Genomic DNA, 15,514 nt, shown 5'->3' with positions numbered 1-15,514 from the left:
CAGGGCCCTGTACACTGAGGACAAGCAGGGCCCTGTACACTGAGGACAAGCAGGGCCCTGTACACTGAGGACAAGCAGGGCCCTGTACACTGAGGACAAGCAGGGCCCTGTACACTGAGGACAAGCAGGGCCCTGTACACTGAGGACAAGCAGGGCCCTGTACACTGAGGACAAGCAGGGCCCTGTACACTGAGGACAAGCTGGGCCCTGTACCCTGAGGACAAGCATGGCCCTGTACACTGAGGACAAGCAGGGCCCTGTACACTGAGGACAAGCAGGGCCCTGTACACTGAGGACAAGCAGGGCCCTGTACACTGAGGACAAGCTGGGCCCTGTGCCCTGAGGACAAGCAGGGCCATGTACTCTGAGGACAAGCAGGGCCCTGTACACTGAGGACAAGCAGGACTCTGTACACTGAGGACAAGCAGGGCCATGTACACTGAGGACAAGCAGTGCTATGTGCAGTGAGGACAAGCAGGGATCTGTACACTGAGGACAAGCTGGGCTCTGTGCCCTGAGGACAAGCAGGGCCCTGTACACTGAGGACAAGCAGGGCCCTGTACACTGAGGACACGCAGGGCCCTGTACACTGAGGACAAGCAGGGCCCTGTACACTGAGGACAAGCAGGACTCTGTACACTGAGGACAAGCAGGGCCATGTACACTGAGGACAAGCAGTGCCATGTGCAGTGAGGACAAGCAGGGATCTGTACACTGAGGACAAGCTGGGCTCTGTGCCCTGAGGACAAGCAGGGCCCTGTACACTGAGGACAAGCAGGGCCCTGTACACTGAGGACACGCAGGGCCCTGTACACTGAGGACAAGCAGGGCCCTGTACCCTGAGGACAAGCTGGGCCCTGTGCCCTGAGGACAAGCTGTGCCCTGTGCCCTGAGGACAAGCAGGGCCCTGTTCCCTGAGGACAAGCAGGGCCCTGTACACTGAGGACAAGCAGGGCCCTGTACACTGAGGACAAGCAGGGCCCTGTGCACTGAGGACAAGCAGGGCTCTGTACACTGAGGACAAACAGGGCTCAGTGCCCTGAGGACAAACAGGGCTCAGTGCACTAAGGACAAACAGGGCTCTGTACACTGAGGACAAACAGGGCTCAGTGCACTGAGGCTCTGTGACATGCTATGGGCTCACATGAGGATGATTGACAAGCCAGGAGCCTGCACAGAGCCCTGCTTGTCCTGTCCTCACTTCCTGTATTTGGTCTCCTCACAGAGACACACAGGCAATAGCTGCAGGGACAGCATTTTTTCACCCAAAAATGTACACATTTTTTAACCAATGTATATTACAAATATTTATATAATGGTATTATCTACATTATATCAAAAGTTTTTGTTGATGACAGGTACACCTTAAGATCTGTACAGCACTGCACTATATTGTAGGGAGGTGCTACTAGACCAGTGTTTCCCTACAAGGATGCCTCCAGGTGTTGCAAAACTACAACTCCCCGCATGCCCGGACAACTGTACCCACAGCGTACTAGATAAACAAAATGGAGTCACCTTCACCTGGTGTCCGATGGAGCAGTTAGTCATGGCCCAGGTAAAGAGCAGTGCAGTACCACACTATACTGTAAGAAAGTGCTACTAAACCAGTGTTTCCCAACCAGGGTGTCTCCAGATGTTGCAAAACTACAACTCCCAGGTGTGTACCGGATATATAAAATGGAGTCACCCTCACCTGGTGTCCAAAGAAGCAGCTAATCCTGGCACAGGTAAAGAGCAGTACAGTACCGCACCAAAACAGTTTGGAGGTGTGACTAGACCAGTGTTTCCCAACCAGGGTGCCTCTAGATTTTGCTAAACTACAACATCCAGCCATTGGCTGTCCGGGCATGCTGGGAGTTGTAGTTGTGCAACACGCAGAGGCGTCCCTGTGTGGAAACACTGTACTAGACAGCAGATCAGTCCATGCACTTCAACAGTACATGGGTTTTACCAACAAATTGCCCTTTCTGATTGGTTGGATCTTCCAGCCACTGTCGTTTTGCAGATCCAGCCGGCCTATGACGTATTGAATATGGTTTCAAGTTACAATGTATGTGGGAAATATTGTAACCCGAGACCACTGTAACTTGAGGGCAGGCCTGGTGCAAAGATTTTTGTCACCCTACGCGAAAGCAAATTTTGCTGCCCCTTGACTCTGCCCCACCTTACTACTGGGGTGAATGTATGGAGGCATGCGCAATGTCAGGATACTGGACGGACCTGACCTTAGTGATCGCGCCTGTCTGCCTTGAAGGTGGCGCTGCCATATGCAGATTATTATGGTACCGGGGTGGGTCTTAGGGTTTTGCTGGATAGGCGGGTGCTTCGGATGCTGGCTAACTTCATTGCTGCGGGCAGAGCGGCGCCCCCATCACCTATTTTGCCTATAGGCAGAGTCGGCCCTGCTTGAGGACCACTTTAATTATAGTTTGCTGTATCGTCGCCATAATAAACACCACAATATCGCAATGTCCCCTTCTAATGTCGTCAGCGGTTTATGAAAATTAAGTTGATGCCTACAGCACGCTTTTTAGAATAATTTCGCTTTTTCTTTATCGCCCCCATATTTACCTATATGCATCCTTACAATATAGGTAAAGCTGCACAGCGCTCTAGTCACTGCTCATTGAGTCCTCAGATTATTTGCACTTTTCAGCTGTAAATTCTGCTTTTTAGAGAAATGGTAGAAATAAAATAAATAAAAACCAGAAATGTGTATAGGGTGTATGGGCAGCAGCAGCAGGACAGCCTTGACATCTCCAGGCGGACAGATCTACACGGGCATTCTGTGGGTGTAGCCTCCTACTCCTCAGGGTGGGAGCAGGGAGGGGTTCGCTAGGAAAAAAGGGGATTGCGGACGGCAGCAGCATGGACCCTTCAATGGAGGGAAACGTGAGGTAAAATCTGCATGTCCTTATAACAGAAGCTCCCTGCAGCTCCCTATAGACTATCCCAGTGATATAACGCGGTGTGCAGGCGGACGGTCCTCACAGAAGCCGCCGGATACCGGGCTCAGCGCCGTGGTCCGTCAGAGTCCCCCCAGGCTGGGGGTCTCCGTGTAACTCGATGCACGCTGCTAATGCTCCCAGTATATTGTCCTCTCTTGTTTATGAAGCCTCCACCCACCGGCCCACCCTAGATTTAGCAGATCACGTGATCCCGGTAAGTCATTTGCAAGTACAACAGTTCTCTGTGTGTCCCCATTCATTTCCTGAGAACTGCATTGAGCAGCTGAGGGAGTCTCTGTATATGTGTGTGTGTGAGGAAAGGCTCAGACAGGGGATTCTCTATAAGGCACACGAAACCCTTTTCTACTGCTCTGCAGCTTCTACTCAGGTCTGTGACTCTTCCATTTCTTACCAGTATAAGATGCATTTAGATGTGTGCCCCCAGCCAGTCATGTCCTATGGCAGTGTTTCCCAACCAGGGTGCCTCCAGCTGTCGCAAAACTACAACTCCCAGCATGCCCGGACAGCCGAAGGCTGTCCGGGCATGCTGGGAGTTGTAGTTTTGCAACAGCTGGAGGCACCCTGGTTGGGAAACACTATTCTATGTCATCCATGTCATCCTTGCAGTCCTCACTGAGTGACAGTATTGTGTTCTGCTGCTCATCTGTCATGATGGTGTATTTCCTACCTGCATCCTATCATGATCTGGGTGGGGGTTATTATGTGCTGTGGTGAGGGCTCAGTACTGTGTACTTTCTTGTTGTGTTTTGGAAGAAAGTGCTGATGACCTCCTTGTCATAAGCTCCCCCCACCCCCTGCTCATCATTGTCTGCTGCATGGTAATGATGTAGAACTGTCACTTGCCTCATAAAAGTAGTCAGGGGGCTGGCCTATGGCAGTAATTTTCAATTAGGTAGTCTGGGCTGACAGCTTCTAAGTTTTGCATGTTGATTTAGGATGGTGTTTTTTGGGAAGCCAGCACTACACAAAGAGCAGCTGCTGTCCTGGGTCTGTAATGAGACCACCGAGGGCTGACCCCCCCCCCCCCCCTGACATTACTTGGTGGCAGTGTGGATCTGCTTATCAAAAGTCATAGGAGCATCTTGATCTGTGATCTTCCTTTGTGTGCACACTGCCTCTATTTACCACTGTGGCTTTCCTGCACTGGATTGTTTACGTTATGAACTGTCAATATGTAAGAAACAATATATTTATTTAAGAAACAATGTTTAAGAAACAAATTAACAGTCAACTGTATCGGTATGAAAGCCATGCTATTTTAGCTATTGTAAAAAAAATATGTATATTAATGCACTGAAATAATCCATTCTATATAGAATGGAGGAAATATCATTTTATATTAATCGGAGAGGATTCCAATGTGAGCGTTGTTACAATGTAGCTTCGTAATGGTCGCTATAGAGATGACCGCAGCTTTATATGACATTATATATATATATATATATATATATATATATATATATAGATATAAAATTATGGTGACTATATATATATATTTATATATAACATTTTGGTGACTATATATATATATATATATATATATATATATATATATATATATATCATTATAGTGACATATATATATATATATATATATATATATACACATATATATATATCTCATTATGGTGACATATTATATATATATATATAAAATATGTCACCATAATGAGATATATATATATATATATATATCTCATTATGGTGACATCATAAATATCATTTCATGACTGTCTTGTAATATTCATCCAAGGATGTGTTTTCCAGTGAGCGCAAAGTTGTTGGGTTTGCCTGCTAATGTCAAAGTTATGGAAAAAAAAAAGGAAATCCAAGAGCGCTATGAAAACATTGGACGTTTTGGGGAGTGACTGACCCCCCATCTATTGTATACCCTATACAAAGAGCCATTACAAGGCAATGGCCAGTATCCTTTTAGAAAGCAAACCCTGCTACATAGCTCTGGCTGATCACCTTAGTGTTAGCTGCTTATAGCCAGCTGCTAAAAGCTGTGTTCAGTTAGAAGCTTTAACACAGACAGAAATCTGTAATCTGGATAAAAGGACATTTAGCATAGCTGCTTGGTTGGAGATATTTAAAGGCTGCCTGTGTCTTGGATGGGTATTTAGTAGTCTTGACTAATGATGTGTTTAGCAGGAATAGCTATTGGTTATAAGGTTGTTTCCTCTCCATCATCTGCTCCTGTCATGGAGAAAGAAAAGAGCCATTTACAATATAGGCATGTGCAATACTAGTCCCAACACAGACATCTGTCAGTCAGGGAGACGTCACCAGGCTAATCCATTGTGACTTCTGCATTCCTCTTTCTCCTGGCTTTTTTTCTATGTCGTCATGGATCTGTTACTATATCTGTATGTGGTGCAGAGCCATGTGACGGGTTACACATTCTATCGCATGCACTGCTGAAATCAAAATCCAGCATTGTCCTGGAATTGCTTGGAATTTCTCCAACAACGTGTGTTTGTTTACACTATATGGCCATCTTTAGTAGGAGATCTGTAGTGAAATATTACAATTTCAAGCATTTTTTGTTTCTTGGCGTGATGTTTTTTTTTTAACTTTATGGACTTGTTTTGTTCTTTTGTTCAGAAATCTTAGGCTTCATCTAAAAACACATATGATGGCAATATCAGACTTTAGTGTATTTGCATTGTCTAACTCTATAATGAGGTCATTTTGGATCAAGAGTTTACTTTTAATCTTATCCTCTTTGTAGGGGTGGTCAGTTATATTTTGAAGCAAATGTATTGGATATTTGAAGTTATTCTTCATTTTTAATAGAATTATTTGAAAAAATATAATTTGATTCATTTGGAAAACATTTACTGTTAGACATCACCTTCAGCTCTTAGCAATGGGAACATTTCTATATGGGGTATTATAGTACCACCCTGTACTGTAGGGGGGCGCTATCAGACAGCCAGTCATTGCATGCACTTCATTAATACAGATGTTTTACCAGTAAATGCCCAATCTAATTGGTCACTTCTTCCAGCCATAGACACGTTTCACAGATCTGGACTGTCTGTAGCATTGCATGTTGAGTCTGGTTTCAAGTTACAATGGTCTAGAAAATATCATTGTATGTTGAAACTATTGTATTTTAAGGCCATTGTAAGTTGAGGGATCACTGTATAGAAATATAGAGAATAAATAATTTTTTTTAAATTTGAACTATGAAAGGAAAGCTTGTTACCACAAGTGAATTGGTTAAAGTTAAATTAATATGCACCACTATACCCTCTCAGTATGGCCTTTAAGTATTGGTGCATAGCATAGAAAATAAATGTGTGTTATTGTGCCTGCCCCAAAACTTGGAACGAGATCTCACTCTGCCATGACCACCAAGCAGGTTTAAAGCCTGTGATTATTTTGGTTTCCCGGATGTACAGGGATAATGCACACAGTGATGTCACAGAACAGACATAATCTACTCAATGACTTTACGACACAGGAATCATGTTATCAGTGATGTCACAGTATAAAGGGTAATGTAACAGTATAAGGATAATGCACATAGTAATATCACAAGACTGATGTCACAGTGTAGGGATAATGCACACAGTGATATCACAATAGTAAACTAGTACAGTGATGGCACAATGCGAGAATTTTGCACATGTCACAATACAGGAACATATATTGAAACGCCTTTAAAAGACCACCCTTTTTTTCAGACCAGATTTGGTGTGACAGATTTTCAGTCCACCATACATTGTGAATAGCAGCCATTTTCTTTAAGAAGACCGCCTCACTAGAAGACAATTTTGGGTGGTCTTCTCAAAGAGGTTTCACTGTTTATCATAATAGTGGGAAAAAATCCTAGCGATGTCACAGCATAAGAATTCTATAAACAGTGATTAAACAATACAGGGATAATGAACATAGAGCACAGGCATAACGCACACAACAGTCACAATGCACACAATATTGTCACGCACAGGAAAGACCAACAAATTTTCTCAAACACCCCAGTTCTTGTTCTCAACATTTATTATGCCTCTCCTCCATTTTTCTTTCTCCACCATTAAGTTGATTTGCCTCCTGATCATTACTCATAGTTAAATATAGCTTGCATGGTACAAAAGGTTGGGAACCTCTGCTCTAAAAAAATGCGCAGGTTATTAAAAACTTCATATAAAAAAATAAAAATAAATAAATGTGTCTGTATGTTAAAAGCCCTACTGGGCAGGGTATTAAGCGCTCTAGTCTTTGTACAGCTCTGCAGGATGTGTTGACATTATTAAGCCTTTAAGGCCCCATTTGGGCCTTAAGGACTCAGCAAATTTAATTTTTGCATTTTTGTTTTTTTGCTCCTCGCCTTCTAAAAATCATAACTTTTTTTATATTTTTATCCATAGAAGAGTATGAGGGCTTGTTTTTTTTGCACGACCAGTTGTCCTTTGTAATGACATCACTCATTTTACCATAAAATGTATGGTGCAACCAAAAAAATACTATTTGTGTGGGGTCATTTATAAGAATATACAACAAAAATAGAGAAACAAAGCCGCACATCCACACATCCGCCATTTGTATTTTGATCTACTTGCTTCTCAGCATAATTTCAAAAACTGACAGTTTGTTGGTATAGATTTTGATCAAAAAGTACAAGCCCACTTGCCACATCAAGGCCACCTAGTCAGAGTGGGTCCCTAACCTGACACTGGCGTAGCGCCGGGCAGAGACCACCATCTCCGAGACACCATGCTTACAGGGGGAATGACCCAATGGCCAGGCAGCCCCACTGCTGCCCGACCAAGCCCCTGGCTCTGGGCCGCACCACCCCACAGACAAAGCATCATAGTAACAATGGCCGCCACAGAGCACCATACCAGTGTGAACACCTACCATGTGCTCCCTACCAGAGGGCTGGGAGAATGTTAGGAGGAAACCCTTATGCAGCCTCCTGCTAATTAAAAACGCCTGGGCTGAATGGGTGGAGCAGAGTGCTGGTTATGGAAGAAGGGAGAGACTACAACTCTACAACGCAATTTATAAGAAAACCACAATTTAGCAAATTTTGGAAGGTTTTGTTTTCACGCTGTACAATGTATGATAAAAATTACATGTTCTCTTTATTCCGTGGGTCAATACGATTAAAATGATACCCATATTTACATACTTTTCTTTTATTGTACCGCTTAAAAAAATCTCAAACTTTTTAACCACATTAGTACATTTAAAATCCCTCTATTTTGACAACCTATAACTTTTTCATTTTTCCGTATAAGCGGTGGTATGAGGGCTCATTTTTTGTGTGCTATGATCTATACTTTTTATTGGTACCACATTTGCGTATATAAAACTTTTAGTACATTTTTTATTCTTTTTTTTGGGGAATATGTTACTTTTACTCCAATCACTGTACGGGATCATTAAAATTATAATGACCCAAGAAAGGCAGCAGAGGCAGGTGAGGGGACCTCCATCCGCTGTTCTGGATGATCGGATCCCTGCGGCAGCGCTGCAGGCGATCCGATCATCTGTTTTAGTGACTGCACTGCCGCAGATGCCGTGATCTGTATTGATCACGGCATCTGAGGGGTTAATGGCACACATCAGCGTGATCGCTGATGTGCACCATTTCTGGTGGGTCCCTGGCTGCTGATAGCAGCCGGGACCTGTGGCACATGATGCAAGCACCCCCCCCCCCCCGCCCCGTGCACACGGTCATGTACAGGATGTAAATGTGCATCCTGGTGCGTTAAGTACCAACGCACGAGGACGTACATTTACGTCCTGCGTTTTTAAGGGATTAAATATATGCTCCTTCACAACAATTTTTTTTTTTTCATAAATGAAGTAACTTTGTAAATGACCTTGATAAGATATCTCCTACTGTTTTATTTCTACAGTGTCTATGCAGATCTTTGTGTGTGGTTGAAGATTCATAGTCAAGACCGGTGTTTCCCAATCTGTATGCCTCCGGCTGTTGCATAACTACAACTCTCAGCATACATTGACAACCTTGTAATTATACAACAGCTGGAGGCACACTAGTTAAGAAACAATATTCAATGTTACTTTCTCTTGTGCTTTAGATGCACTGGCGATATTGCACAAATGGTCACACTTGTGCTAGTGTCCTTTAACTGTTATTTATTGGTTCATTAGCTAAGGTGAAGTAATGAGTCAGTGTATTTGGGTCTGTTTCGTTACTCATATCTGTCCGGGCATAGTGGGAGTTGAAGTTTTGCAACATCTGGAGGGCCACAGTTTAAAGGGGTAAAAACATTTTATAAAATGTCTAATGGCAGGGGGCCCTCTGCTGAGACCCCCTGCGATCTCCCTGCAGCACCCGCATTGTATGCGGGTGCCGAATCTCCAGTTTCGGAAACCTCCGGGTCTCCGGGACTGGGGACGTGACATCACGCCGCGCCTCCTCCATTCATGTCTATGGGAGGGGGCGTGACGGCTGCCACGCCCCCTCCCATAGACATAAATGGAGGGGGCATGACGTCACGTCCCCAGTCCCGGAGGTTTCCAAAACTGGAGATTCAGCACCCACATAGAATGCAGATGCTGAAGGGAGATCGCAGGGGGTCCCAGCAGCAGGCCCCCCACCATCAGACATCTCATCCCCTATGCTTTGGATAGGGGATAAAATGTTTTTGCGCAGAATACCTTTTTAAGACCACTGCCAAAAAGCCTCCAGGTATATCTGTGATCATTGTCATTTTATACAAAGTGCTGAGTTAAGTCCCTTACAGATTACATGGTGTTTGTTATTTATTTTCTACATGTCGATCTCTACATACGACTCTTTTCATCAATAGTAGAAATAATGAGTTGTAAGGATGTAAGTAGAGAAAGCGAGAGGAGATCTCTTGGATTAGATTACCAATGCCTTTCTTCCCAGGTTATACATTTCACTTGCTTCTCTTTACCTGGCCGCTGGAAAGATATCTATTTTTAGGCTAATTGACCTTTGTACTCTAAAGTTTAGGCTTTTTTTCTTTGTCCTTCTCGTTTTTGAATACTTTAAACAGGAATATGGACAGTGTGTGATATACTTCATTCATGTACCTTTTTATATTTCTTACATATACCCTCAGGTGACTTGTAACTATTTCCTTAGTTGAAGAGAACTGAGGTAGAATAGAGTATTTTACATATGGGATACAGAGTTACTGCATTATTCATATTACTTCAACTGAAGGTGAAAGACTAATAGAAAGTTAAGGTGTGCGATAAAGAACAAGGGAATGGTGTTCTGCCTCTAGTACAAGTGAGTACAAAAACTCTAGACTATTAAAGGAGTATTCCGGCTTTAGACATTTTGGCCGACATTTATCATTGTCTTTAGACTGTTTTTTATGTTTACAAAAAGCACAAAAAAGGCGCAAGCAGGGTTTATTGTGCCTTTTTTGTGCCTTTTGGTTTACACATTTCTGCTGATTTTGAGTTGCAATCCCCTGATTTTGGCAATACACATGATATGGATGGTTTTATGAACTGCGCCTTTTTGTGAAAAGGTGCAAAAAAGGCAAAAAGCCACTGAAAAGTGTCTAAAACTACACTTAGCTTAACTTTTTGGTGTATGTGAAGAGAGAGATTTCAGAAAATGTGACCTGCACGAAATGTATCAAATGCTCTGTGACCATTTAATAAATGTGGTGCTCCTACACATTACCAGCACAAAAAAAAGGTGTAGAAAAAAGCTTCACTTACACATACAATGATAAATGCTTCACTTACACCTACAATGATAAATGCTTCACTTACACCTACAATGATAAATGCTTCACTTACACCTACAATGATAAATGCTTCACTTACACCTACAATGATAAATGCTTCACTTACACCTACAATGATAAATGCTTCACTTACACCTACAATGATAAATGATTCACTTACACCTACAATGATAAATGCTGGCCTTTATCTCCTATCCAAAGGATAGGGGATAAGATCTCCCTGCAGCACCCACTGCATCCCCAGACTCTGAAACCTGAAGTTTTCGGGACTGTTGATGTGACGCCACGCCCCCCCTCATCACGTCACACCTGCTCCCTTTATGTCTATGGGAGGGGACTTAACGGAAGAATTTTACAATTTGGTTGACTACCTGCAGTTTACTAAATAGTCAATGGGTTGGAACGTTATTTTGTGGTGTGAATGCTACTCAGGGCACACCCCAAGCCCCTATTTTGAAATAAAGTTCCAGCCTATCTGACTAGTTTTGATGGTGCAAGAAAACATAAGAACTCGATATCATGTCTGTTTAAAATTCAATGTTATTAGCCGCTGTGCTGTTATACCACCTGGTGTCTTTTCACTTGATCAGTAATATCACATCTATAAAATATGAATAATCTACATGAGTAATTACAACTTCATTTAGAGAAATACCATTTTAGGAATCACCATATTAGTATAAATATGTGTAATGTCAGTACTGAGATCAGTCTAGTGATCTTTTATACCAAGGCCAGGAGCATAGCTCCAGACCTATGCAATATCTTGATCATCTATAGGACTGACTCAGGCCAGTAGCTATTTCAAAGGCCAGAAGTAAGAAGGCCCACCTATAAACGGGTAATCCAGCTCCAGATAAAAAAAAGTAGTGTCAGGGTACTAAAAAATAAGGCATACTCACCTGCACTGATTCCCCCCCCCCCCCCTTCACTTTTATTCTGATGACTCCTGGCCCCCTCTTTGACTCAGCAAATTCTGGCTACTGAGCCAATTACTGACTGCAGTGGCAACCTGTTTCGGTCAGTGACTGGCTGAGGATCACTGGGGGGTGGAAGAGTACGCTTTGTTTTTAATTATTTATCTTTTTTAGACTAACTCTATTCTGAATCTTTACACTTTTTAGGGCTGGTATACCCCTTTAATATATTAGTTTTTCTATAAGTTCAGTAAGGCTATCAGGTCATTATATCTGTTGTGTTTATTTTTTTTATTTTTATTAAATACCTCATTAGAGAATTCAACACCTTGGTTGTGGTACTGCTGGGGAAAAGTTTTTTTTTGCTGCCATATGTATACATAATATTAGATCTGATGACTTTAGGACCAAGCAGAGAGACACTCGGTTTGTCAACAGGGGCTTGCTGAAAGCAGAAAACCCTCTGAAGCAATAGATGCTGTATTAGGTTATATTTTAGAATTCTAGCTCACTGATTGATAGGGGTCCCATTAACCTGTGTCCTGTTTTGTTGTGCCATTATTTACTATAAACCTTAAAACCACAAGGTTACAGTTCTAGCAAACCTCAGTGGTCCCCTTCTAATTTTGTTGTTTAAAGAGCAGCATTACGGAGCCTGAGCTCTGCAGAAACTACATCTTAGCCCTATTTACTTGAATGGACCTTTTATAGCAGTTGTCTGCACAATGCCTGGTAGTGAGCGACACTGTGCAGAAAAGAACAACAACCTTGCTAGTGAGTTTGTAAAAGTGCAGGACGGGGAAAAAATGGGTTCTTAACAAGCCAGGGTCAAGTGACAATCTATTTTTGTAAGGCTTCAGATTCTCACTCTTATGTTTACTTCCCATGCAGACTGATCTAATACTCCATGTCCACCGATCCTGGCTAAGATTTCATGTTTGTATAAAATTACAGGTTATCTTCCGCTGTGCTGTTACGCCACATGGTGTCCTTTGGTCAGATGTTCCAGTATCCTTTTCACATGATCATTAATTTGTTCCCAATCAAAATTCTGTTACCACATTGAAGTTAGGGGCTTTCTGTTAAGATATCCAATAAAATTGTGATATACCATTAATGCTTGATGCTTAATGCTTCCACTTCATAGTCACAGCTTCTAATTTTCCTACTATTATTGTGTATGCTTCTTTACACAAAATAAATATTACAATGATACATCTTTATATATTTAATGGAACAATTTAATATGAATGTCTCAGTTTTATTAAGGGCGTCCGGCATGTCCAGAAATAATCACTGAGCCCTCCACACTTAATGGCAATAGCGGACTTAGCAGTAATATCCTCACTGAGTGGAGGAGTAATCCTAATCACTTGAATAAACACTGAGCAATAAGAACTGCTTTACTACACATATAAGGCTCCGAGACCAGTTCACATGGGCTCCATTCTGTGTGTTCTGCTGCCAACACTACACATTAAGGTAGTACTCCTGAACCTGTACCTACAGCTGGGCAGTAAAGTGATCCTACTGTATTCTATAAGTAGAGGGGGTTCACCAGGAGTCTCTTTTTATTGTGTAAAAAAATTCATATAAAGAATGAATAGTGGCACTCGCCAACAACAACAGATTCTTCTTTATTTATGGTATCATACATACATACAGTACAGGGGGAAGATGCAGAATATGGGGGTGTACCAAAGAGACAACAGCCGTTTCACATTTGGTAGTGCTTCATCTATCCTCTAGCTGCCTGATGAAGCACTACTGATGAAGCTGCCAGACGAGTGCGAAACATCCGCTCCCCCCTGTACTGTATGTGGGTATGATACTGTGAATTTTTAGGATGTGACCACTGGGCAGCCATGGTGCACACAAAAACCCCAGCAACATGTGACAAATTGGCATGGTTTTCACATGAAACGTTCAATTTGCAGCCATTGGTTATTACTTGATGGTTTTGTCTGCATGCAGCAGCTGAAGCATGGGATTGTACCCTAAAACCATATACTACCACTGTTATTGCCAGCATCGCAGCAGCATCTTTCCCACCTTGCGACCACAACATGTTAAATGGAACTGAGCTGCATAACCACACCCAACCTGGAGAAAAATAGGGAGTGATTTTTTAAAGAAATTAGCTTTTCTATTCCTGGATAACCCCTTTAAAACTCAAAACAGAACTGAAAAGGGGCATCCTGTGACATCTATTCTTCCAAAAGGGATGCAGAAAAGTAACATATCTCCCCTCTACAGTCTTGATGCCCACATTTCCTCCTGTGATGAGAAATGAGTACCAAAGGGGTGAGGGGCCAAACTGTATAACATTAGGAAGCTAGTACACAGTCTTCAAGCTTTAGACAATGGTTTATCATGCAGGTCAGTGAACTACCACCATACATAAACCAGCTGAGTCAATAGGAAAAAAAGATAATGCTTTGGCAAAGCAACCCCCTCCCCCATTCATTGCAGGCAGATGGAGAGTAACCAGTGAAAGCAGAGGAGTTCCTCCTACCTAAATAATGGGCCTAATTGGACTAAAAAACTTATAGCAGAGAAAGAGGGCAAACAAATCAAAATGAGCCAGCACTTCCTGCAGGGAAGGTTTAGCATTGTGAAGGTACCTTATAAATATGTCATCCTCATATAAAGAGATATGTTTATACCTATCCCTCAAATTGAAGGAAAGGAATGGTTACAGCTCTGTCTAGTGCTCCAACCCAACGTAAAGGCCAATAAACAGAAGTGTTCTTACATTGGCCACTTGGTGAGAGTATAGGAGGTGGACCCATCTACGCTGCTACTAAAAGTATGCTAAATGGGGTCACCATGAGTTAGGACCCCACCAGTCTGATAGCCTTTTTATCCAGATGTCTGACAAGAATATGGTATGTGATGCACCACTAGATTTACAGTATTTCTGTATTCCTGCATGAGTTACTGGTGCGTGTAATTGCAGTATGTGCTATGCATATTATCAGTATGGTATGGTTACAAAAAGCCACCTTAGGACAATCTTTAGAATTGGTGCCCAGTTTTCTTTTGTTACATTGCTTTACACAGCACCATTTTATGAATACATTTTATTTAATTTTTTTTTGCAACACTTTCTCAAAAAGTGGGGTGGGGGCGTGATCACATGGGCCAGGCAGATTTACAAAAAATGTGTGTAAATTATAACTGAAATTTATGTTTACTCATAATTGCCATAGATTTCAATCTGTGTAACATGGACAGCTACAGATGTAACACAATAGAGGCCAGCACCTCTTAATAAACCTGTAGTAACAGAGTTCTGTAACTCTACAGAACTTTAGCTAAAAGAACTTTGGTGTCTAAATTTCGGTTTCTAGTAAATCTTCCCCTTAGTTCTGTTGGTTAAAAGCTGAAGAGTAAAAACTGGTGGTGCTAAACTGCAGCAGCATGCCTCCTCTCTCCCCCTTCTGCCTTGCTTTGACTGACAGAGCTTGATTGACTTGATTGACGTACAGAGCACCATGCTGGAAGCCCAGCCCTATACATCAGTCATGCAGGGTAGAGTGAGGGAGGGAGGAGGCATGCTGCTGCAGCTCAACACCATCAACTTGACTCTTCAACATCTAACAAAAAATTAACTTTTATAACTTTACAAACAGCGACCAGCAAAACAAAAAAGTATGGTTCAATTTCCCCCCTAGCACCTATCTGCTGGAATCTGCAGCTCTGTACCTGGAATGGAGCTGACAGATTCTATGTAAATTAGTTTAAATGGGCACTCTCATTAGAACACATTTTTTGCACTCCTTGTGGTAAATAAAAAAAACTTTTCTAATTTACTTTGTTTAAAAAAAAAAGAAGTTTTCTATATTTTATTTGTGTTTAAAAAAGCTGACACTTGGTGTCTCCCTACTGGTCCGGAGCACAT

At 42.3% G+C, this 15,514-nt stretch overlaps 1 protein-coding gene across 4 annotated transcripts in view; it reads left to right on the top strand.

Annotated features, from left to right (window-relative positions):
* The first annotated feature begins 2,959 nt into the window (after positions 1–2,959).
* Positions 2,960–15,514, top strand: part of KLF12 (KLF transcription factor 12) — a 247,079-nt gene continuing 234,524 nt past the window's right edge. For 2 of the 4 annotated variants that reach the window (XM_056555514.1, XM_056555515.1), the window contains exon 1: positions 2,960–3,165. The gene's annotated coding sequence lies outside the window, so the exon portion shown is untranslated. Of the gene's footprint in view, positions 3,166–3,198; positions 3,340–15,514 lie in introns of those variants that run through there. The other 2 variants (XM_056555511.1, XM_056555513.1) reach the window with 2 other exon arrangements.

Source organism: Hyla sarda, chromosome 2 (assembly GCF_029499605.1).
Source record: "Hyla sarda isolate aHylSar1 chromosome 2, aHylSar1.hap1, whole genome shotgun sequence".
Lineage (NCBI taxonomy): Eukaryota > Metazoa > Chordata > Amphibia > Anura > Hylidae > Hyla > Hyla sarda.
This window is presented reverse-complemented; position numbering and strand designations above follow the sequence as displayed.